Genomic DNA, 24,872 nt, shown 5'->3' with positions numbered 1-24,872 from the left:
TAAGTCAATTTAGAGCTCCCAGTCAATCAAACCTGCATATCTGGGATGCTGAGATGTTACAAACTCTACAAAGACGGTGATCAGATCGGGATTAAATCCCAGGTTTCTTACGCTGTGATTCAGCAGTGGGTAACCATTTGTAATGTCATATAGGGACCACTCATCAGACAAATTGTGATTCCAGGGTTCTCACTTCTAGCAAGGCCTGGGATGGATGTGTTTGATAATAAGTGCTTTGTGGTCTGGTGAACTATATAGCTTGTCTGAATGCATTGTGCAGCTGGTGTGGGGGCTTTATGCCTATAAGACGGAGTAGGAGGGAAACCCTATGCATGTCAGGTGGCGGGCATGTGCAGGGCATAGCCAGTTGTATTAGTCCTTGGCAATAGTCCTAGCCGCCTTTCATATCTGTGCATTATTGCATAGTCTAACAGATGTTTTCTTCCTACCAATTATCACTGCTTCTTGAGGCTTTTTTTGTTATTTCAAACTGTACAGGGATATCCTTATACAGTACAGTACATTTAAGTAACTTTCCTTGTATTTAAATTTTTCTTTTCCTTTTGTAAAATATATAATTTTCATTATACAATTAAAAAAAAAGTCCTTTACAGATTTAGCTGTTTTTGTGGTTGTTTTCTTAAATAATTTTCATTATCTTTTCATTTTTGAGACCCTCCCTCATGCCGTATTTGTGTATATAATCTTTTCTGATCTAATTAAGGGCCATAGCACTGTGTGCAAGGAAGATATCAACCCTGGACTGGGTGTTGGTCCATCTTGGAGCAGTTTGTCCACCTCTACTCATTTGTACAGGGCCAGTTTAGAGTCACAAAGTAACCTAACAAGGATGTTTTGACAAATGAGAGGAAAGCACTGATGGCACTTGGATGGAAAGAACATGCAAAATCCATGATTGTGACGCAATTCAAGCCAGGATCCCAGATCTATGAAGCAGCAGCAGTCACCACTACTCAGTGTATGCAATAAGTGCACACTTGTCTGTATTCATGTGCTCATATGCTATATCTGGATTTAGATCTTGCTATTTGTGAACTCTTTCTAAACATTATCTTTGTTTAAATTTCTGAACTTTCTAAATCAATTTTGTAGGTGTAATCATTTTTTATATGAAAATTATTAAATAACTAGCTTTGTAAGACCATGCTGTAAAAAGCCTGGGGTCCTAGAACCTATTGAAATCGTCAGAAAAAAACTGAAATGTAGAGATGTCAGGTAATTGAAAGGAACTCCTAGGAGGTTTCGTTTTGCCGACGTACTCGCATCACTTGTGTTATTAGCAGCTAAGCGACTTGGTCTTTCTTCAGAGGTTTCCTTTTGCCGTCTTTTCCCCTCGCTTGTGTATTAGCGGCGGGAGGAAAAATTAAAGGGGATACAGTTTTGCCAATGTGCTAGCCTCACTTCTGTATTAGCCACTAAGCGAGTGACTCTTTCTTCTGAGGTTTCGTTTTGCCAACATGTTCGCCTCGATTGTGTTTCCTTGAATGCGGAGCTGCTCACTTCCAAGCCAGACAGACAGACACACACTTCCACATGTAGACGTTTATATATAAGACTAGCTAAAGTAACTGATTGTACCCGAGTATAGGGGTGCCACAAGAAGCAGTATTTCGGTACTTACTTTGATGCCAAAATTCTGAAAATGTAGCTGTATCAGCCTTTTTTTTATAGTATCAGTAGTACAGAGAAAGTCGGTACTGCATTCATGTGTGAATGTATGTAGACGCACAATAATACATGATAAATACTTCAGTAATAATATAATAATAATAATATAATATAATAATAATATAAAAATGACTCATAATGGTGATACTACAGCATGGCAACCATAGATGCTTTGTGTTTGCATAGTAGCATTTCAGCATATATCTGCAGGAATCCTACTTATCCCATCATGGAATTAGTTCAGAAACAGATCTATGCTTGGTTTGAGAGCGATCGAATGAGGTGTAATCTTTTAACTTGTATTTTCATGCATTTGTAGAAGGAGATGAAAAAATAACATGATTAATACTTTTACATTGTGTCCTACACCGTCCCGATAAATGAACAGAGGCTTTACATTTACACTCTTGATTTTAATGAGCACTTCTACAGATGTCTATTAGTCCAAGTATCCATCTATTTTCCCACGGCTGTATACAGTTGACGGTCACACTGGGGGGTGACTTACACACATCCATGGTTAGGTATATAGTACTGTGGGATGGGGAGGACTAGCAGTACTAACAACAGTTGCAACAAGTAAACATGGAGGCATTACTTAAAGCAGGCATGTCAAACTCACTACCATTGGTGGGCTGCTTCGACTGCCATGCGTGAGTCAGCGGGCCGCACTGTAACAAATACTATTATGCTATTATACAAAGTTAATGTAGCTTTCTTTCCAATACTGAAAACTTTAAAAAATGTAACAGTTTAAAGTTTAAAGAAAAGCAATTTATTTCCATACACTCTCCATACAACAGCGTACAATTAAAGTCTTAGCCTCTTAGCTAGGTCCTTATATTATTATATTCATTGCTTATATAGGAGTCTTACAGTGTGAGATCTATTTCTTTTGTCCCGACACTTGGCATGTCTTGCTAGTAACCAGTTTGTTAATATCAGGCTTGAAATCTTGTGCAGCTGCAACTTTTATGAGGGATGAAAGGTGCTCGACAGTAAGTCTTAAAGCGATATGAGGTTTTGGTAGCTTTCATTAACGAAAACAATTTCTCACAAGAGTAAGTGCTTCCGAACATAGACAGTAGTCTCGATGCCAACTTATGGATCTGCACATACGAGGGTGGCAGGTAAGCATACAAGCCTGGCACACCAACTTCGTTGTATTTTGCCTTTTGACTGCAGTTCAATCAATTCCATTTGGATATTCTCAGGCGCATTCTGAACGTTGTAAGAGAACAGCACAAAGTCCGGTTCGTGTGAACTGAAATCACGAAAACGCTCACTGAATTCATTGTTCAGTAATTCAAGTTGGAAAACAAATCCTCCAAAAATCTAATTTTCCTTTACTAAGTTTACTTCAAAGTTTATATTGTAAAATAAGCCGATATGCAAAAAGCCACCTGACCTACACTAATTTAACAAACTCAAAATCACAAAAATATGTTAATAAACAACTCACCAACTTCTCGCGTCCACTTCAGATCTTCAGCTGTAGTCTACACTAACTGTTCATTACAATACTAGCACAAAATTACATAAAACTAGAGCAAAAAAACATGAAAATATGCGGGCTATTACTACTCATGATGGTCAGTTCTGCCCACTGGCCAGTCCCAGCAGCCCAGCCAGTAGTGTAGCCTAGCAGGGGCGGCTCTAGGCTCGTGGCGGCCCTGGGCAGAGAAAGAATCGGTGGCCCCTTCGCCTGCCAATGTCAATATGGTATCTTATGCACGGCGGATGGCCACGTCTGTTGCGGACACTGCATAGCCGCCTCGTGCTCATGACATGCTTCTATATGCTATGTCAGCTATGTCGTTATTTTCTCTTTCTGTTTTATATTCAAAATATATTGGCGTGGCGGCCCTGTGCAGGTGCACAGTTTGCACATGCCTAAGGCCGCCCCTGCTGCCCACTGTTGCAGCCTAGCACTTGTGATGTTGTGGCTTATTAACTTTGATCAAGGCTCGTGGCTATACTAGCAGATGACGTTTCCGGTACCATAATGCCATGGGAAAATGCGCTTTTGTCAGAAGGCAGAAGTAAGAAAAGTCTATAAGTAACGCCGAAGATGCAGAATGATTCATTCATAAACGAGAGTAGTCATTTTGTACAAGTTCAGTGCTAACTAGGATCTGTCATGCGGGCCGCACAGATTTTTGTTGTGGGCCAGATGTGGTCTGGGGTCCGCGTGTTTGACATGCCTGACTTAAAATGTCTATCTGAGTAGTGTACACTGTGATGACATGAGTTTCTCCATTTGTTAATACCAAAATAAAATTTATTTAGTGTTTCAGGACTTTCAAGGACAAGGTACATCTCTATATTAATACGATATGTATTATCGTGTAATCTATGAAATATGCAGCTAGTAGGACAAGCAAAATCAAGTACTTCATTGCTAAGTACAAATCTGCAAAAACTGAATTTGTGTCATTCATTTAGCTTTTGAAGACAAAGTAATGTTCTTTAGTATAATCCATACATCATTTATTCGAATGATGCATATGCGTCATATGTTTAAATGGTACATTGAAGAATGTAATGACGGCCTAAATCATTTTCTAATTCTGGATTTGTTCACAGGCAAAAGCAATAGCAAAGTGTAATCAATCATGGAAAAAACACTGAAAACAGTAAAACAAAAGCTGTATAAAAGAAGTTTGGAAACAAAAGATTAACATAAAACTGGAAATATTTCACAGAGGGAGCTTTAAATTTGGAACAAATTTAAAAAAAAAAAAAAAAAAAAAGTGAAAATTTGAGCACCATGAGTTTCTAATATTTGAAATTTTAATGAATTTGCCCCATCCACTAAATATTACAGGTCAGGCCAGGTTGGGGAGCATGCACTGGAACAGCGCATTGGCACACCCACCTCAGTATGAAACAACTCAGGTCCTAATGGGCATCCAGGCAGACACCCAGTCCAGTCCCACCCTCTGGAAATTACCCTCTATCTGCCACAGCCAGGTGTTATATGGGCGTCCCCTTGGCCTGGTCCAGCCACTTGGATCCTCAAAGACAATGAGAATCCTGCGAGCTGGATCAACCTCGGGGAATTGTGCGACATGGCCGTAGTGCCGTAACTGACGCTCCCTCACAGTGCCTCATTTGGGACTCCATGACCTACCACTCATTTGACAAAGAGTTGTATGTGCGTTGTGTAATGCTTCACTTCCTCTTGATTGGTCCACTGACAACCTGACTGCAATAGCATATGATTACATATGAGATTCCTAGTGAGCATAATGTCTGCGTAACATCGAATGATACTGAAAAACTCAAAACACAAAGAGAGAGTATTATGATTTGTTTTTTATAGATAACATACCAGTATATATGTTTGTAGAGTTTTATTTTGAGGATTTTTTGAAAATAACATTTTTGAATATTTCTGGGACACTTTCCCCAAACCATTTGGTAGGCATAATTTATTGAACCTTTTAATTTTTTCATTTAATTCTTTTTTTATTATTATAGAGTGTCAGTGTCTATGAGTGGGTTGGCTCCTGCCTTGTACCCGATGCTGCTGTGATGCATGCCCTCCATGACACTGAACTGGTTTGAGCTGATTTGATAATACAGTGGATTCAGAAAGTATTCCAACTTTCACAATTTACTGTGTTGTATTTTTAACTTTAAATGGATACATTTGCAATTTTTGCCCATCATTCTACATTCAACAACCCAAAATGACAAAACATGTTTTCAGAAAGTTTTTCAAATTTATTAAAACTCAGTGACTGCAGAAAATGAAGGGGTCTGAATACTTTCTGAATCCACTGTATAAGACATTTTTTTATTAAAAAAAATGAGACAAAGTACTTTTTGTATTGTGCACACATTCTACCTACACTGTCATTTCAGTATTCTGAACTTTTGTAATAATATGAAAATATTTGAGCTACATTTTTTAAATGCACAACCTTGTCACCCAGCAGACATTGCTCACAGCCCATTGATAGCTCTCAGAAGCTATCTTCTTGAGGCTGATTTGTTTTTAAGGTTACAGATTCACCATTTACATCACAAAACAAGGCAGTTTTCAAATACAGATGGGACTTGCATTATCTTTATCTGCTGTCTATGTTGGATGAACCCTGAAACATCCCATGAGCTGCCGTGCTATCTCAAGTTCTGTGCCTGCGTGTCAGGAATTTGAAATCTCACCTGGCTGTAATGTTCAGCTCAAAGGCACATTGCCGCTTGACATCAGATAGGCCCTTTTCAACTACAGAGGCACTTTTGTCTTGCGGCAAGATCCCCTGAAACGTTAGGATGACATCAAAGTTGACAAACACGCCTGCCTGGTGCCTGTGTGAGGAAAAACAAAACCGAAATATGCAGCACTCATGATCTCTATTTAATGAAATCTTTTCATAATACAGATGCTGGATAACAAGAATACCAAGTGAAAAAATTACTCTTTTTTTCCAAATTAAGTGAAATTACTTTTGAAGTTTAGCACCGTAGGTTTGTATAGAGGTAATGAAACTGTTGAATAGTTAGGGCTGTTCTACTGATCATGGTAGCACTAAACCAACCCTGACTGCAAGAATCTGATACAGGATAACAGGTTAAGTGGTGGGAGTGGATGTTAGGGTATTAGCTGGGAAGAATTGAGCTGGATTATGGAATTGGTTTTTACTCCTGTTTTCTGATATGACTGGATCAAATTCCTATTCCTGTTTATGGTCTTCAAAAGCTCAAATGTCTGTCTCTAATTGACATTTATAGGAGGCTGAAGTGGGGAATGTCCAGCTGTTCCAGTACCAGCATATGGAAAAGTCTCAGGATAGAAGTAAATGCAAAATGTAAAGGCTGACATAGAGAGGCATGTGTTTTTTGCATGGGAGAATGTTAATTGAATAATGTAGAATGCGGAGAGGAAAGAAATGGTATGGAGGTGTAACAATACAAATAAGCGTCCTTCACTAGGTTACTGTATTTAAAGCCTACTTTCTTTATTTATCTTTACTTAAGCATAAATCACCACCTTGGTTGGCATGTGGGATCAGTGGCTAGTGTTCCTAGGTTGCAGATCTGGGTTCCTGGATTAATATACTGCACCCACTTATTATTTGTGTTGCTTTTGCAAATTTTCTTTGTGCTTCTATGTGTTTTCCTCCCACATTCCCAAAGACATAAAGGTTAAGTCAACTAAGATGTGATAGACCAGATTTTTGCCTTGCGCCCAATGCTGTTTGGATACATTTTAGAAACATCTGATATTGGCTTATGTAGGTTTGAGAATGTTATGCAAAGTGACTAAATAGTACGTTGTGGTGTATTGTGTGCACACATACTATAAGAATACCAGTAAAGGCGCACTGCACAATAACGTGCAGTTAATACACTTGACTTGAGCATTCCTAGTTTTCATCCTCTTACTCTGTACGTTTAGCATTCGTTTGCTCAGATGTTGATGCGCTTACTGCTTCCTGAGCAGCTCTTCATTTCTCCACCCTAGCAGCCCGCTTCTTCTCTTCTTTCATCGGCATCTTTTCGTGTTAAAATTGATTAAGTCAGAGTTTCTGTTGTAATTAATTAGCACGTTTTCCTTAATTTTTTGCTTAAGCTGTCACTTCAGTCTTCAATCTGCCTCAAGAATGATTTAAGATATGAAGAGGTAGGGAAAGCGACGGCGAAGGTGGTAGGGATGAAAACGGCGCGCGTACGCATGTGACGCACGGCCACTGGGGTCGATTCTACAATAAAATAAAAATAAAAAGAGGAATAACCTTGGAGGTTAATCATCACCCCGAAAGCGGATAGTAGACGTCACATTGTATACAGTATGTGTACCAAGCTTCAGGACAATAGGTCAAACGGTTTGTGAGCTACAGCTGATTTAAAAACCTGGACAGACAAACAAACAGACACGGTAGCGTATTATATATAAAGATAAGAAAGTTTCTGTCCACCTGACTTCTCCTTTTGTATTTCTGCCTAGTAGATTTAAGATGCTCAGTATAATCCTTTTCATTTTATTGAATTGTAGGTCAGCATTCACACTTTCATCTTTTATCTTCATCAGCAGTCTTTTCAATTCTTATGATAGGGTCAGTACAAAAGAGACAAATTATAACTGACTTCACCTGTAAATGAAGGCAGACTGTAAAGAAGTATGGATTATTCAAGATTGTATCTTCCTGCCATCAAAGATCTTCAGAGAGGGGATTATAATCACAGAACTACATATTTACAACCAATTTTGATGGAGCCCATGGTGCTCAAGAGAGAAAAATATTGTCTGATCACACTGCAGTGTAGCTCAAAAGTTGTAAAAAAATTCAAAACAACATACCTTGCCGTGTAAAAGTGTGGGCATCCCTCTGAGGTTGCATAATAATTTGCTCTGTCTTCATAAGCGAAGATCACAGCAATATGCCATTTTGTTAATTAGAGAAATGTAGACGAAGGGATGTTTTTCAAACCAAAATTCTCAGTGTAGAAATTACTGAGTTGTATGAAATAAAATAAAATGTAAAAAGTGAGATTTGCAAAGGTTTGGGCACCCTTTTAATTGCATTAATTTGAACACCTGTAGTAATTTGATGCTGACAGGTTGTAGCACAATATTTCTTTGATTAGCTCATTAGGCCTTAAACTACAAAGACATATTCAACCAATCATGAAAAAGGTTATTTAACACAAGTTATTTAACTGCTAGTTGTGCTTGTCCTTGGTTCTCTCTTAGAGAGTGGCAACATGGGAACCTAAAAAGATCTCTCTCTTGACCTAAAAACTAAACTATTTTATCCTTATTAATTGGAAGAAGGGTACAAGAAATTATCACAATGGTTTGGACTGTCTGTCTCCACAGTCAGAAATGTAGTTAGGAAATGGAAGGCCACAGGAACAGTTCTTGTGAAGGAAAGATGTGGTAGGCCAAGAAAAATATCTGAAAGGCACAGGAGAAGGCTGGTTATAATGGTCACAGACAAATCACAGACCACCTTCATAGAGCTACAAGAACTTCTGGCTGCTGCTGGTGTCACTGTACATCATACATTGTACATCGATTGTTCCATAGTCCAGTGCACTTTGTACCGGGAACGGCCTTTTCTGAGTACTCACCACAAGAAGAGTCACATGAGGTACACAAACGCGCATCTGGACAAGCCAGAAACCTTTTGGAAAAAAATACTTTGGACAGAGGTAGAGTTATTTGGTCACAACCAGAGGCGCTATACGTGGCAAAAAAACCCAGCATTCCAGGAGGAGAACTTGTTGCCTACTGTAAAATTTGGTGAAGGGTCCATCATGTTATGGGGCTGTGTGGCTAGCATAGGTACTGGAAACCTTGTTAATGTTGAGGGCCGGGTTTACACCAGGGTTGGATGTTTCAGTACGACAATGATCCAAAGCATGGTTCAAAATCTACCAAGGAATTCATGCAGAGGCAAAAGTACAATGTTCTAGAATGGCTATCTCAGTCCCCGGACCTGAACATCATTGAAAATGTATGGATTGATTTGAAGCAGGCTGTCCATTCTCGGAAGCCATCAAGTTTGACTGAACTGGAGGCATTTTCTATGGATGAATGGTCCAAAATACCACCAGCCAGAATTCAGGGACTTGTCAGTGGCTATAGGGGGCATCTACAAGCCAAAGAAGGTTCTGCTTAACATTGATGGGATTATTCCTTTGGGGCGCCCAAATTTATGCACCTGCCTATTTTTTATTTTTAATGCATGTTAAATTGGTCCAATAAAAAAAAATTCACTACTGAAATGTTGCTGTTTCCATAAGATATAAAATAATGTTTAAATGAAGTTGCTGCCTCAGAAGCTTAGCAAGTTATAAATAGATACAGTGATTTTTATCAGGGGTGCCCAAACTTTTACATAGCACCGCATATAAGTGCAATATTAAGGTCACTGAACAGCACACACTGTTGATTTGTGATTTCTTTTCATACTTCATTCCACAAGAGATTTATGTCTTGTTTGCATCAAATAGACAGTGGATTCAAAAAGTATTCGGATCCCTTCACTGTCTGCACACTTTATTGTATTGTATATTTTAAACAGATTGATTTTTAACTTACACCAATTAATCTGCACTGGTTAACCCTTAATGACAAAGTGAAAACATGTTTTCAAAAAGGGATGCAAATTTATTGAAAATGAGAAAATGAAATTGATGTAAATATTCAGACTGTTTGCTGTGGCACTTCAAATTGTGGTCTGATGCTTCCTGTTTGCTTTAATTATTCTTGATAAGAGTCCACCTTTGGCAAATTGAATTGACATGACATAATTTAAAAAGGTATACATACCTGTGTAAATAAAGGTCAAGGGTTTAAACCCATTTCTAAACCTTTAACTGTTACCTAAAGATCAGTGGTCTCAATAATTGTGAAACTGAAGATTTTTAGAATCAGCAGGGTAAACTGAATTACTGGGCAAGATCTGCCTTGGTCAAGGAGGTGACTAAGAACCCAATAATGTCTCTAAGAGCTTCAAAAGTCTTCTGCTGAGATGGGAGAATTAGTCAGAATGACAACCATCTCAGTAGTACTCCATTAATCAGGTATTTTTGGTAGTGTGGCTAAGTGGAAGCTACTCTTGAGTTAAAAGCATGTGACAAATTAAAGGACACTGAGAGCATGAGCATATAGATTCTTTGGTCTGATGAGACAAAAACAGAGCTGTTTGGGCAGAACTCCAAGCATTATGTCTGGCAAAGACAAGGCACTGCTCATCACCTGCCTAGTACCATCCCTAGAGTGAAGCATGGTGGTGGCAGCATCATGCTATGATAGATAGATAGATACATTATTAATCCCAAGGGGAAATTCACATAATCCAGCAGCAGTTACTGATACAAAGAAACAATATTAAATTAAATAGTAATAAAAATGAAAAAATGAAAAAGCAGACAATAACTTTGAATAATGTTAGCATTTACTCCCCCGGGGGGAATTGAAGAGTCGCATAGTGTGGGGGAGGAACGATCTCCTCAGTATGTCAGTGGAGCAAGACAGTGACAAAAGTCTGTTCAGTGGATTATTCATGATTGACAGGAGTTTGATTAATGCCCGTCGCTCTGCCACAGATGTTAAACTGTCCAACTTTACTCCTACAATACAGCCTGCCTTCTTAACAAGTTTGTCCCAGCGTGAGGCGTCTTTCATCTTTATGCTGCCACCCCAGCACACCACTGCGTAGAAGAGGGCACTCGCCACAACCGTCTGGTAGAACATCTGCAGCATCTTACTTCAGATGTTGAAGGATGCCAACCTTCTCAGAAAGTATAGTCTGCTCTGACCTTTCTTACATAGAGCATCAGTATTGGCAGTCCAGTCCAATTTGTCATCCAGCTGCACTCCCAGATATTTATAGGTCTGCACCCTCTGCACACAGTCACCTCTGATGATCACAGGGTCCATGAGGGGCCTGAGCCTCCTAAAATCCTCCACCAGCTCCTTGGTTTTGCTGGTGTTAAGATGTAAGTGGTTTGAGTCGCACCATTTAACAAAGTCTTTGATTAGCTTCCTGTACTCCTCCTCCTGCCCACTCCTGATGCAGCCCAAAATAGCAGTGTCATCAGCGAATTTTTGGTATCAGCAGAAGGATGGTTGGAGGATGCAGTACTCCGAGGTGAGAGTGGGTTAGGGTGATCAAACCTTTTAAAGAAGTTGTTCATTTGGTTTGCTCTCTCCACGTCTGTCTCGATGGCGGCACCCCACTTCGAGCTGCAGCCAGTGATAATCTTCATCCCATCCCACACTTCCTTCATGCTGTTGTTCTGCAGCTTCTGCTCCAGCTTTCTCCTGTACTGCTCCTTCGCTGCCCTGAGCTGGACTTGGAGTTCCTTCTGCACGCGCTTGAGCTCATGCTGATCACCACCTTTAAAAGCCCTTTTCTTCTGGTTCAAAAGGCCCTTGATTTAACTTGTAATCCATGGCTTGTTGTTAGCATAGCAGCGTACTGTTCTTACTGGAACTACAATATAATAATATATAATAATATGCTATGGGGGTGCTTCTCAGCAGCAGGGAAAGGAAGAGTGGTCAGAATTGAGAGAAGGAGGAATACAGCCAAATACAGAGTGCATGGTTTTAGACGGGGTTGATGGTTCACCTTTAAGTATGACAGTGACCCGAAGAACTGAGCAAAGATAGCACTAGGGTGGCTTTGGGACAAATCTCTCACCGTTTTTGAGTGGCACAACCAAAACCCAGACTTTAAACGTATAAACCATCTGTGGAGAGACCTAAAGATGACAAGTTACAGATGTTTCCCATCTAAGCTAGCAGAGCTTAGAAGGATTTGCTAGGAAGAATGGGATAAACTGGTTAACGTCAGGTGTGCAAAGCTTTCAAAGACTTACCCAGAAGAACTGAAACTGGAATTGCTGCCAACATACTGAAAGTACAAAGTACTGAAATAAGAGTATAAATACTCTGGTGAATGAGGGATGTCAGTTTTAGATTTTTTAATTAACTAGGGGGCTTTGCCCCCTGCTCGCTTCGTTCGCCAACCCCTGTGTTTGGTTTTTTGGATATACACTTTTAAGATTTTTTTTCTTTGAATTGTTGCTATTTTATTAGTTTCACTTTTATTTCAGAACTTCTTTAAAAATATTTGTAATCTTTCAAGTCCCAATATGCTGAATCTTTTAAATGAGGTCAGTGAGACTTGTGTTTAATGACTTTGTACCATAATTCAGGATAAGTTTCTCTGTTTGGAATTTCAGCACAGACAAAACGATATACATTAGGGGTGTCCACACTTTTTCGGCTTGCGAGCTACTTTTAAAATGACCAGGTCAAAATGATCTACCTACATTAAAAATGCTATGTATATCTATATATATCTATATATCTATATATCTATATATATCTATCTATATATATATATATATATATATATATATATATATATATTGAGTATCAGAGGTGGGTAGTATGAGTTACATTTACTTGAGTAACTTTTTTAAAAAAATACTTCTAAGAGTAGTTTTACTGCACCATACTTTTTACTTTTACTTAATTTAATTTGTGAAGAAGAAATGCTACTCTTACTCCGTTACATTGGGTAACACTCGAATGTTTACTTTTTTCCATTAGACAAACTCTGACAGACAATTTTCCATCTCCTCTATGTAGCATATGCTGTCAAGTTGCGCACATGCCTTCCATTGCATCTCCAGCTCTGACGCGAGGTTTTGGATGTTCCCCATATCAAGGCGCTGCAGCTTTGACGACAGATGTTACATTTTTCGTTTTGATAACTGAGCTAATCATATTGACCGTGGTTTTGTCTTTTACTTGCAGCTGTAAATGAAGCTCATTCAACATGTTGGTCAGATCGGAAAAAAATACCAAGTCTAGTGACCATTGATCATTATTAAGACGATTGTATTCTGTATGTTTAATGACAAGGAGAAACTCCTTTTTCTCCGGCCAGGGGTCTTGAAATCTCAGCAGGAATTTCTCCCTAGCCATATGCCTCAACGAAGGTATCTTTTATCATCTCTCCACCTTGGTAGGACTTCTTATGCTTAATGATCGAATGACTCACCCGGAACGATGCTTTGGTGTGTCTGCTTTTGCTTTTGAATTTAGCTGAGTGAAAAATGACGGCTGTCCGATTATTTGCGATTTTAGTTCCGTCTTCTTTCTCTTTCTCAGATCGCTTTTTGGAAGGAATTCAGTTCCGTAGTTTTTAGTGCTTTTCCACTTTTTCTTTCTTTGGAATAGCAATGATAGATTGACAGATCAGACAAACGCACTTCGATTGTGACATTGTGAGAGATAAAAATCCTCTTCCAATTCCACATCCAGCCCATAAACAACATTTTTTTTAAATCCCTTCTTTAATCGATATAAATTGGAAGGCTAACTAGATCACTTAGATAGCCGGAGTTCTGCAGTAGCTCGCGCGTTTGATCGTGTGTGTAGGATGACCAGTGTGTTAGAAGAAAAGAGATCTCAGACTGGCCGCCCTGTATGTCAATCAAGTGGCAAATGCCATAGGAAGGATATCTGATAGACTATCATTTAAAAAAAAAATTTTTTTTTGAATGCAGTGCGATCTACCTGCACTACCTTTCCAATCTACCGGTCGATCGCGATCGATGCATTGGGCACCCCTGATCTGCATCATCAGCAGTTAATATATTTTTTTTTGCAAAGCAACCAATAAATGCATGTGAGGTAAACCCCGTTTTTGAAATTCTCTGATTTATAATTCAAAGCCGTACAATATTTACATACTTCTGATATATCATCAATGTCCATATATTCGATCTCTATTCGCCCAGTAATAATTTCTCTTTTTTTGCGCTGAGATGTTTACTTTCTTTGTTTTGACACTGTTGTTTTTTTCTGCTGTCATATTCTGTATCTTGCTCTGCATGTGTTTGGCTCCCATGTTTTTTAACCTCTTTATGATGTTTTACTTTGTTTTCTACTCGGTCTTTTATTTTTGACCTCGCTTTGTCCTGCTTTTTTTCCAATGACACCTGGTCCGTGGTGATTATTTTCCCTTTTTTCGAGTAATAATTTCTGTTTGTTTGTGCTACTGCGATCTTTACCTTCTTTTTTTATACTTTGTAATTTTCCTACTTTCATATTCTTTAACTTGCTCAGCGTGTGTATTGCGCTGTTTTTTTTTTTTTGAGCCTTTTGAATTCCACTGCTTTCATAATCTCTAACCTGCTCTGCATGTGTATAGCGCCGTTTGTGAGCGTCTTTATAAAGTACTACTTTGTCTTTTACTCTCTGTCATTTAATTCTGAGCCCGATTGGACCTGCTTTTTTCAGTTCCAATTGTTCCGGGCTGATAACCACTTTCCTTATTTTCTGAATTTGCACCTAGATTATTCTTTTTCTTTTTTGCTCCTTTTTCTCTCTCCGACGCTTTTGAGTCTCTTTTCTCCACACTGCTTTCTTCTTCGCTTATTTGTCGACATTTCATTTATAACGTATTGTCCTTATATGCTTTATACGCATGGATCTATGTGTGCTCAAAGCCTTAGTTTACACGACTGAGTGTTTTGCTGCCTATGGTCTTATTTTATTTGGGTGTAAATAGGGCGTGTCTTGCAAGAATCTCATGTTCTACGTCATCACAAGATGATCCTGGGTCAATCTGTTGGCACAAAGTCTCATGTTTAAGGTCCACGCGAGACGCTCCATGGCCAATCTCTTTCGTCTCGTGGGTCTTTTGTGTCTCCCATGTTAACATGAAGATCACGTCTCGTCTCCTGTCTTTCTCTCCCAGGATTTGTTTTTATAATAGAGAGATTTATAAACATTTCTTAAAAAATGTCTTTACTTTGCCATTATGGGTTATTGAGTGTAGCTTGATAGGTAAATATGGAGAATTTAAATCTACAACACAATAAAGTGTGCAGAAAGTGAAGGAATACTTCTTGAATCCACTACACTTAGTTTTATGGGCTGTGCTGAGACTGGGTGGGTTGACTGCTTGCTCTGGTCTGAGTTTTTAGTACTTGGACTTAGGCAATGAAGTCTGTTTTCTTAATGCTTATTCCATAGTTTGCTCCACTGATATAATAGACACTTACAAATGTTATTAGTATGGCTATAAAGTCCTCTCAATTTAAGGGGAAAAAGTCCTTTTTTTCTTTCTAATGCAACGCATGGAGTAGCTAGTGAGTGTTTATTATGACAGAATTGTCAATACTCTGAGTGGGTTTAAACACCCATTTGTGCTGAATGAATACTTAGGATTTGCATCAGTGCTTATGGGTAGCCATTTAATTATTGTACAGGCTGTGGGAGTGTCAGGTGAACACAAATGATTGTGAGAGTCTGTTTTTGGTTTCCAATGTTGTGAGATTTTTTTTTTTTTGCTTTTAAAAGGTGTAATGTTGTCAGATGTTCACTGATGTATGGATTATTTGAAGCACTGTGTTTCTGATTGTTTAAAGTAGTCTGACCTATTTCATTTTAGCAATATAAATTAATAACCATTTTCCTGTTGTGGATGTGCAAGTAAATGCAGAAAGAGAGCTCATGTGTCACCACTGTCAGAATAGCTCAAAGGCTTACTGGACAATCAATCCAATAATGCATTTTCCAATGCTGTGGTAGGAAACTAATATTCTATTTTTATTTGTTGTATCTAATAGATATGGTGCATTATCTATTTAAATTTTTGTTTTTTCCTAATGGTAGGGTATTGGAAAAAGAACAAAAAGTTAGGTCAGCACGGTGGTGCAGTGGTAGTGCTGCTGCCTCGCAGTAAGGAGACCTGGGTTCGCTTCCCGGGTCCTCCCTGCGTGGAGTTTGCATGTTCTCCCCGTGTCTGTGTGGGTTTCCTCCGGGTGCTCCAGTTTCCTCCCACAGTCCAAAGGTTAGGTTGGTTGGTGATCCTAAATTGTCCCTAGTGTGTGCTTGGTGTGTGTGTATGTGTGTGTCCTGTGGTGGGCTGGCACCCTGCCCGGGATTTGTTTCCTGTCTTGCGCCCTGTGTTGGCTGGGATTGGCTCTAGCAGACCACCTTGACCCTGTGTTAGGATATAGCAGGTTGGATAATTACTGACTGACTGACAAAAAGAGACCATTGCAGCCTTCCTAGAAGTGCCTTTTGTTACCGTGCGTCTGCAGCATCATCAGTACTGTATAGAATTTCAAACTCCTGTGATTGTGCCTGATTTAGCGCTAGTAATGTAAGGAGACATTTTAATGGAGTCATTGAATTTTTACATCTCTTTAGTGTGTTCCTTTTAATTGCCACCAATTAATTTTCCAAACCCCCTTATTCCAGGTCAGTATGTTAGACAACCAGTGTCTGTTTAGGTGTTTCAAAAGTTTTATTCTAGTAATTAAGTTGTCTACTCTTAATTCTGCAAAAAATTATTGATTAGAAAATCAACTTCAAGTGGAAGTGTATTGTCATGTGTACAGAAATTATAAGTTGTATCTCTTGGATGCCATAATCAACAAGTATTACTTGTCAAGTGTGCAAATCACCTTGAAACCTTTGGACATTAGAGTACAGAAGGAGGCAAAGGTATTGTTTAAAATTCTGGCAACCATGCGAATGTGTTTTACAGCAGGCTGAAATCCAAAATTCAGGTGAATTGTGATGAATTGAAGTCTCATGGTTGTAACTGTAAAATGTTTCCCCTTTACAGTACATATGGGTGATGTTGTGGATATTCTCATTTGACTTGAGCAATAGATTAAAGTGGCATGTTTTCTTATTTTTCAGGACAACTGGAAGCCATACAAAGACTCTCTGAGTATATGCGCGTGTTGGTTGCATCCCTGTGGAGGATACCTCCCTAAGGTAGGAAAAGTGGTCTACTCAATTTGTAGTTAATAAATTGTAGTTCTCCAAGGTTTTTTTCACAGTAATTCTTAAGGGTGGCTGCACAAAACAAAAAAAAAGATAAATTAGGAAGTGTACACATGGCGTAACATTCAAGTACTTTTGCCGATTTGGTTAACTGACTGGAAAGCTGGGCCATTTTAAAATTGTTTACTTGCTTTATTAAAGAGTCAGTTATCACATTTTTTAAACACAGTTTTGTAACAATGAGTCATATTTAAAAATATAAGCAAAAATAGAATGTAATTACATGTGCTAGTAGACTACATTAAATACAAGCTTTTTAAAGTACATTCCAATGTCATATGATTAAAAAAAAGTAGCCCAAATAGGCTTGAGGTGGCACAGTAGATGATCCAAATGATGCAAAAATGGCATTGATGGGTGTCTTGTTCTTAATTGTCACATGTGGTGGCATTTGGTGGATCTATGAGTAATCCATCCATCCACTATCCAGCCCGCTATATCCTAACTACAGGGTCACGGGGGTCTGCTGGAGCCAATCCCAGCCAACACAGGGCACAAGGCAGGAAACAAACCCCAGGCAGGGCACACACACACACACACATCAAGCACACACTAGGGACAATTTAGGATCACCAATGCACCTAACCTGCATGTCTTTGGACTGTGGGAGGAAACTGGAGTACCCGGAGGAAACCCATGCAGGCACGGGTAGAACATGCTGCCTCCATGCAGGGAGGACACAGGAGGTGAACCCAGGTCTCCTAACTGCACCACTGTGCTGCCCCTCTATGAGTAATTGTAGTTTGAATTTATTAAACATAATACAAGTTCGCCCACGAAAAAGTGGCCTGCCTCCACTGAGACGACTCCCGTCTCATCTGTCGCCAGATAGGTAGCTACAGTCGTATCGCCCTCCTTGTTTCCTTGCTGTCTGTCCCCTGGATACCATTTTTGATTTTTTTACAGTGTACCGAAGCAAGATGGTGTGACTTGCCATATTTCCCACATATCTGTGGCTACTATTCGGGAGCAGTTCCCTGATGAAATGATTATTAGCAAGGGTTTATGGCCAGCATGATTGCCTGACTTAACAACGTGCATCTATTTCTTTTGGGGTCATTTAAAGAGCTGCGTGTATGAGAAAAATCCACTGACTGTAAATGATCTGAAGTTGAACACTGCGATACATTGAAAATGCGATACAGAGAATCGATCCCATGATGTTGCAAAGAGTGTACATGAACATGCGGAAACGGGCACAGAAATTTATTGACACAAGGAGATCACTTTCAGAATTTTCTGTAAATACGAGTACCAAATTTGATCATTTTTCTCTTCACCACATAATGCAATCATGTCTATGGAGGTGGGCCACTTTTTCATGGGCCACCACGTATTTTTTAAAGAGGTTCTTGATGGACCGTTAAAATCTGTTGAAGTCTCGAGGTAAAATTTTATTTTTATAGTTAACTTGCCTCAAACAACAGAGAAAGTAGCTGGTGTATAAGTGGCACATCCCGACAATCGATTAACTTGTGTTGCTTGGAGACTATTTTGGAAAAAACAAAATAAATTAATAAATAGGCAAAGGAATAAATGTATTGTGAAATGTGACAATTTACTGTGTACTAAAATGCTAAGATCTGTGTGTCTAGTCCCTCAGAGCAATCTGGCTGGTCAGTTTGGCTTTGGTGTAATTGGTCAGTTTGGCTTTGGTGATGTTAAGAAATAGGAAGTGTGCATGTGAAATGCATGAGGAAGAGTAAATGTGCATGCTGAGGGAGTCACCTTCAAAGAGGGAAAGTATAAAACCGGACTGGAGGCGAGAAAGGAGCCTCGAAAACAATATCAGTGTCTGAGAAGCAAGGTTTACAGGGACACACTTGAGAGAGGTTCACACAGACATGAATACGGAGGAAAGGTGCTTAAACTACATGTACTGAAAGAGATAGCAGATAAGTTATTCTATTACCTGTCTTTGATAGGTTCTATGGCTAGTAAATAAATATAACATAATGATCTTTGAGCATAAATCATTAGATGTGTCATGAAATGTGCTTCTATTGCTTATTATTTTTGCTGTTTATTTATTTATTTCATTTATTTGTTTCAGTGACCTCACACATCAATATTAAATACACAATCAAATGAAAACCGTCATTTTGACACGTCAAAGTCGAGAAGGTGGGATCTAATGAGTACCGTGTCTTGATTGGAGACATACTTACATTTGTGATTGGCATGGATGAGTGCAAGAAAAAAAAAATCCTAGAATAACTGTGCAGAACAATTACTTTAAATTTAAGAAGCTACAAATCCATCACCAGAGGTTTGCTGTATATGTGTCCCTTAATGACTGAAGATTTACATTCACTCTGTCATCTTTAACATAGTCAAAATGACAGCTTTGACTTGATTGTGTATTTCATGTTGCATGTGGAGTCACTAAAATGAATAAATAGGAAAAAAAATCAACATTTCTTTCTATAGGTGTTTTCATACAAAGAATGTATCTCAAAGTGCCTTTCAAGGTGTCAAAGAAAGTTGTAGTAAAAACAAAGAAAATTAGAATAAAATTAATAAATGAGATACTGACAATAATAGATGAGAATTAATCAAAACCCACTTACATAATACAGATTTGTAACTAAAAAACAAAGCAGAGTCATTTCATATACTGTAGATTTGTTTTCAAGTCTCTAATGAGAAGTTTAATGCTATGGTCAGTTGGCTGGTAAGGTTAAAAAAAAAAAAAGTGCTTGAAACTGCACACTTATTGAACTAGGACATCCTGACTTCATTTGTGCCAGAACATTTATAAATATAGATGAGATGATAACATTTTATATTTTGTTCTCTTATAACAATTTACATGTCAGAAGTTGTATTTCTATGAACCAGAAATTCCTCAAGACTTTTAATGATTAACTATTTTAGGACCTTTGGTCTGTCCTTGAAGGTGGAGGTGTGCTACTAAAATGCACCATTTATCTGTGTGCTGATTGGTGTATTTGAAATGCTTCCTAATTATTGTATGTAAATGAACCTAACCGATAAAGGAAGCTATTCTGGTAGATTTCTTCAGTCTGCCAAATTGCATTCAACAAGAGAACCAACCAATTACTGTAGTTAAAGAACATCCATTTTGAATTTTCCTTTATATCAATGACTCACAGTTCTTTTTCGTTTACTGAGAATTTTCCCTGACAGGTTCAAAGTCCAATACACTATCCAGTCTTCACTTGGCATTCTGCTTAATATAAATTTCCGTTGTTGTTTTTAAGCTTCATCCTAGAAGATTTGATGCCATTAGTCTCATCAAAATTGGGAACAGTCATTTTTATTCCAACATCACATGTGGCTGTACAGTACTTTGATCAGGTAGTGGTGTTCAAAATGAAAAAATAATTAAATAAATTCATAAAGAAATAAATAACAAAAGCTGATGTCATAAAACATTTTATTATTTATGCTTACATATGTGTTGTTTTTATTTATTTATGGCCATATTTCATGTATTTATTTATTTATTTAAATTTTGTCCAAATTATTCCTTCATAACTTTGAAAATCTGTTTTATCGTCAGTAGTAGCTAATGGACGAGTGAAAGAGAAAAATACACAAAATATACAGGTTGAAATAAACTCCTTCAAATTAAATTTGAAATGGCAAACTAATCAGTAATTGAAGGCACACAGAATGTCTTAATGTTTTAAGATAGATGAGTTTGCAAGTTTGGCATTTCTGTTTGATGGGGCATGTTGACATTTCAAAGCTTTGTAAAAGCATTTATTTGAGAACAAAATGGAATTATCCTGACAAATGTCTTTGAAGAATTAGTGTATCAGATTTCAACAAAATCAGTTCATTGGAAGTTGTTGTTTCATACATACAGACAGACAAATGACATCTGCAATAGGTGCTTTTCACAATGTATGTGAAAGCACTTCAAACAGGGAATGTCGTCTGCTCAAAAAACATGCTACTCCTTTTCACTAATTGAATTTGTATTGTAAATCACAACAAGAAAACCTCACAGATTATAAGTTTAATTCTAACCAGCCCCTTATCTTTAGGTCAGATGTTTCCCTTAATTGCTGTTCTCGTCTTATTAAATATCTTCCCTGGAGCTCTATAGCACAAATGGCTGCAAGCTTTTCTTAGAGCTATTTTATTAGTTTGAGCTCAGTCTATTTTAATTGGACTAGTGATGCACATATTCTGATAATCAATCTTTGCTGTGTCACATCAGCTTATTGCTATGCCAGTATTAATATTTATTTTATTTTTCCTGCATTTTGTTTAAACTCCAGTAATGAGCTTGTTTCTGTATAAAAAATATTGCATAAATGAACTGAACTGCAGCCAGTTCATCCCAAATTTTTGGCTAATGACCAAATAGGTCAACTTTTTTGAATAACAACTCAACTGATGAAGGATCAGCAAATCTTGGGGAGGGCAATTCACATTTTTCTGATTTTTCACCATTAGCTTTGAGTTCCTCATAGTGCAGCACTTTTAGATGAAGCTACTCTAGTTCTGTGACACTGTTTTTCATGGAGAAACTTGTGCATGAAAGTATGTGAGCTAGACTGTCTCCTTGGTGACAAAAACTATTTTTATGCTGCTGTTTAATTCTTTTTGAGGAAGTCTTACCTTTTCCGTATGTTATATGACATTGCATCCAAGTGATAGAATTTTTTGGGGATGTTTTGAGTGATTTGCTCAGCCAGATGGTGAATCATCACAAACATTTTCTTTTAAAATCTTCCTTAAACCTCATAGCTCTCAAAATCATCTCCTTACATCACACCATTGTCAAAACCTCAGGACTGTTTAAATTTAAACTCCTAATGTGTGTCTGCAATGGCTGCTAGATAAGTGTCAACATGAAATTGGCGTGATCCTGGGCCATTTAAATAACATGAGATGATGTTCTCAGACCCACTTAGTCTAATTCAGGTTTACAGGGTGTTTCTGGGACCAATCCTGGGTGCACACAGGTTTCTTTCTAGGACAGTGTCACTCATACAACCAATTTAGAATTGCTATTCATAACTTAACCTGCATCATTTAGAATGTTAGAAAAAGGCCACAGTATCAGGTGAAAACCCCATGCAAGAACAGGGAGAATGTGAGACCTCCTCAAAGGCAATGACCAGACATGAAATTTGATTTGTGAGGCCACTGAGCCACAATGCCATACCTTATCTGAATCATTTTCAGTAACGTAACTATCATACCTCATTTATATACGTTCGAAGGCAGAAATTGAAAGATCAGTTTTTATTTCTATACAAAACAAATGAAAAGCAAAAGATAATATCCCCCTTCTCAGGAGTGCCGCTGATTTAGGGCCATTTTGGATCTCCTGTTTCCCTCAAAGCTCTGATGGGTGCTATGACATTATTCTCCCCAACCTATATTTAGCAAGCAGCTTGTTTCCTTATTCTTTTGTTTGTCCTAATTGCTATTTTTCCAAGTAGTTGTCATTTCCTGCTAAAACCCATAATTCATAGTACAAATGTACAAATTTAGAATCTAAGAGAATTAAATATTTTGCTGTTTTTTTTTCTCTTCCCACTCTGTACACTTTTTGAGGGATTCTTTTTATTCTATTAAGCCTGCCAAGATCTTTTACTTTACATATATGCCATGTCTGTCTCAAATACCCCTGCTGTTAATGTGCACTCTGTAGTTAGAGTATGTGTTTTCAGGTGCCTCCTGTGAAGCTGAAGTGTAATAAAAAGTGTTTCCTGGGGAAATATGTAAAAGTAATAAATACAAAGCATGATCGAGTCACCTAGAGAGTGGCATCTTAATTTACTGCATTCTGTGTTCCTCAGTGAATTAAAGTGATACAAGTGACATTTCTCGGCTAGGCGAAGTGCTTTCTCCCATGATGGCATTTTACTCCTGGGGGCTTTTGTATAAGCAGCTCGATTTTATAAGCTGTTATGAATTTCTGACATGGTATGAATGTAAGCAGCATGTAATAGTGTCATTGTCTCTTTGACCATTAGTTTTTTATTAAAGTATATACATTTGAAACAAGTTGCAGTGTTTCTGCATTTTTAAAGTCATTTGTGCTTTAGTATACAGTACAGTACTTTTTATACCTTGCTTTGATTACCTGAAATCCAATTTGAGTACCAGTGCATTACTGCCAAATGCACAACAAGTAATATTTAACAAATTGTGAATTTGTTAAATATTCTTTTGAGCAATGGCTGTTTATTTGTGTAATCACACATTTCTATCTATCTATCTATCTATCTATCTATCTATCTATCTATCTATCTATCTATCTATCTATCTATCTATCTATCTATCTATCTATCTATCTATCTATCTATCTATCTATCTATCTAATGATCATCCTCCTGAACATGGAGTGTGTTTATGTGCACACACAAAACTGGGGTAAAGAGGTTAAACTGGCTAAAGCAGAAACCTGGTTTCTTAAAAATCTCTCTTTACATGTATGAGTTCACTTATGGAGTTCTACTTTGGCAAAATGCTCTGATGTCGTAAAAATGTGGCAAAAAAGACTAAAAATCAGTAAATGTGAATCTGAAATGAAAAATGGAGCCTGTGTCACTTGAACAGTGTGGGGGAACATTACATTTGAAAGTATCTTTTGTTATATTTCTCATTCTGTATAAAAAAAAAAAACTAAATATGTTGAATAGTTATTTATATTAAAATGCAATGTGTTGCAAACAGTGTGTTACTTTGTCTTCTTTTGTTTGAAAAACTGTAGATTTCACTGACCAGCACTTGTTATTAAATTCTAAGCCCATATAAGAACCTTAATGAAACTGGCCAGAAAAATATTCAAACATGATCATTTTCTTGTGATTTTTAAATCTTTTAGCCTTTAATATGCTGTGACTTAAACAACATCCATTCCCTTTTTTTTACATCCCAGACATGAGCCAAAGAAAATTTGTGGTATGAATGCTAGTAGCTATGCCACTCAGTCACATTGCTTCAACATATCTGTAGAAAATAGTTGGATTAAAACTAGACTGACACTTTATTTATTATCTTTTTATTACCAAATTGGATGCAGCACACTATTTTTCTGCTTGGCTATGAGATTGAGCCCTGCAAAGGTGTGGCATTCTGGGACATTTGCTTCCTGCCTTACACCCGGTGTTGCTGGGATAGTAATGCAGGGATTTTTATTTCAATAAAATAAGTATTTCATTAGGTTACTTTTAATGCATTACCCCAACACTGTCATCATCAACATCAATTTCTGAAATATTGAGACAGATTATTACAACCAGGAGAAGGAAATAATGTGATTGCCCAAGCAATTGCCTCAGAAAATAAATCTTTGTGGATGCTTCCAATTTTTTCTACCCATGACTGTTGGCTGCATGTGTGAACGCTAAAGTAATTCTGGTAAATATATATATATGTACATCTAATTTGTTTGGGTTGGGGGCAGAGTTCTTTTATTTTTTCCTTTGTATTTCTATTTCTATTAGAATTCCACTTGTATTATACTTCATACCTCACACCAGATCCCCAGCTTTGTAATGTTTGCACATTCTCCTCGTGTCTTGTTAAGTTAAAATGTAAAGAATTATATCTCTTAAGATACATCTTTTTCAGATAATGTTTGGGACCTGGAGAGTCAGAATTCCTCATTATCTCCTTTCTAGAATATGTTTTTAATACAGTCATTTTTATTTTTTACATTTGGTGTATGCCATTTTGGTTTTCCTTCAGCACCGCAATTTTGTGGTACTGTCATCAAAATGTGACGATCGATTTTTAGGGGCGTGGCCATGGATGTTGCAAAATGATGTATTAAGCATGGGACGATGTAAAAACTAGTGCTGTGTACAATGTAACATCCTAGATTTTAGATAAACTGTAAATA

General features: G+C 37.8%; 1 long non-coding RNA gene across 1 annotated transcript in view; it reads left to right on the top strand.

Annotated features, from left to right (window-relative positions):
• Positions 1–24,872, top strand: part of LOC120535891 — a 200,705-nt gene that overhangs the window by 148,461 nt on the left and 27,372 nt on the right. Inside the window, exon 2 of the long non-coding RNA XR_005634986.1 lies at positions 16,889–16,966. This is a non-coding gene — a long non-coding RNA (uncharacterized LOC120535891). The remainder of the gene's footprint in view (positions 1–16,888; positions 16,967–24,872) is intronic.

The sequence above is a fragment of the Polypterus senegalus genome, chromosome 9 (genome assembly GCF_016835505.1).
Source record: "Polypterus senegalus isolate Bchr_013 chromosome 9, ASM1683550v1, whole genome shotgun sequence".
NCBI lineage: Eukaryota > Metazoa > Chordata > Cladistia > Polypteriformes > Polypteridae > Polypterus > Polypterus senegalus.
This window is presented reverse-complemented; position numbering and strand designations above follow the sequence as displayed.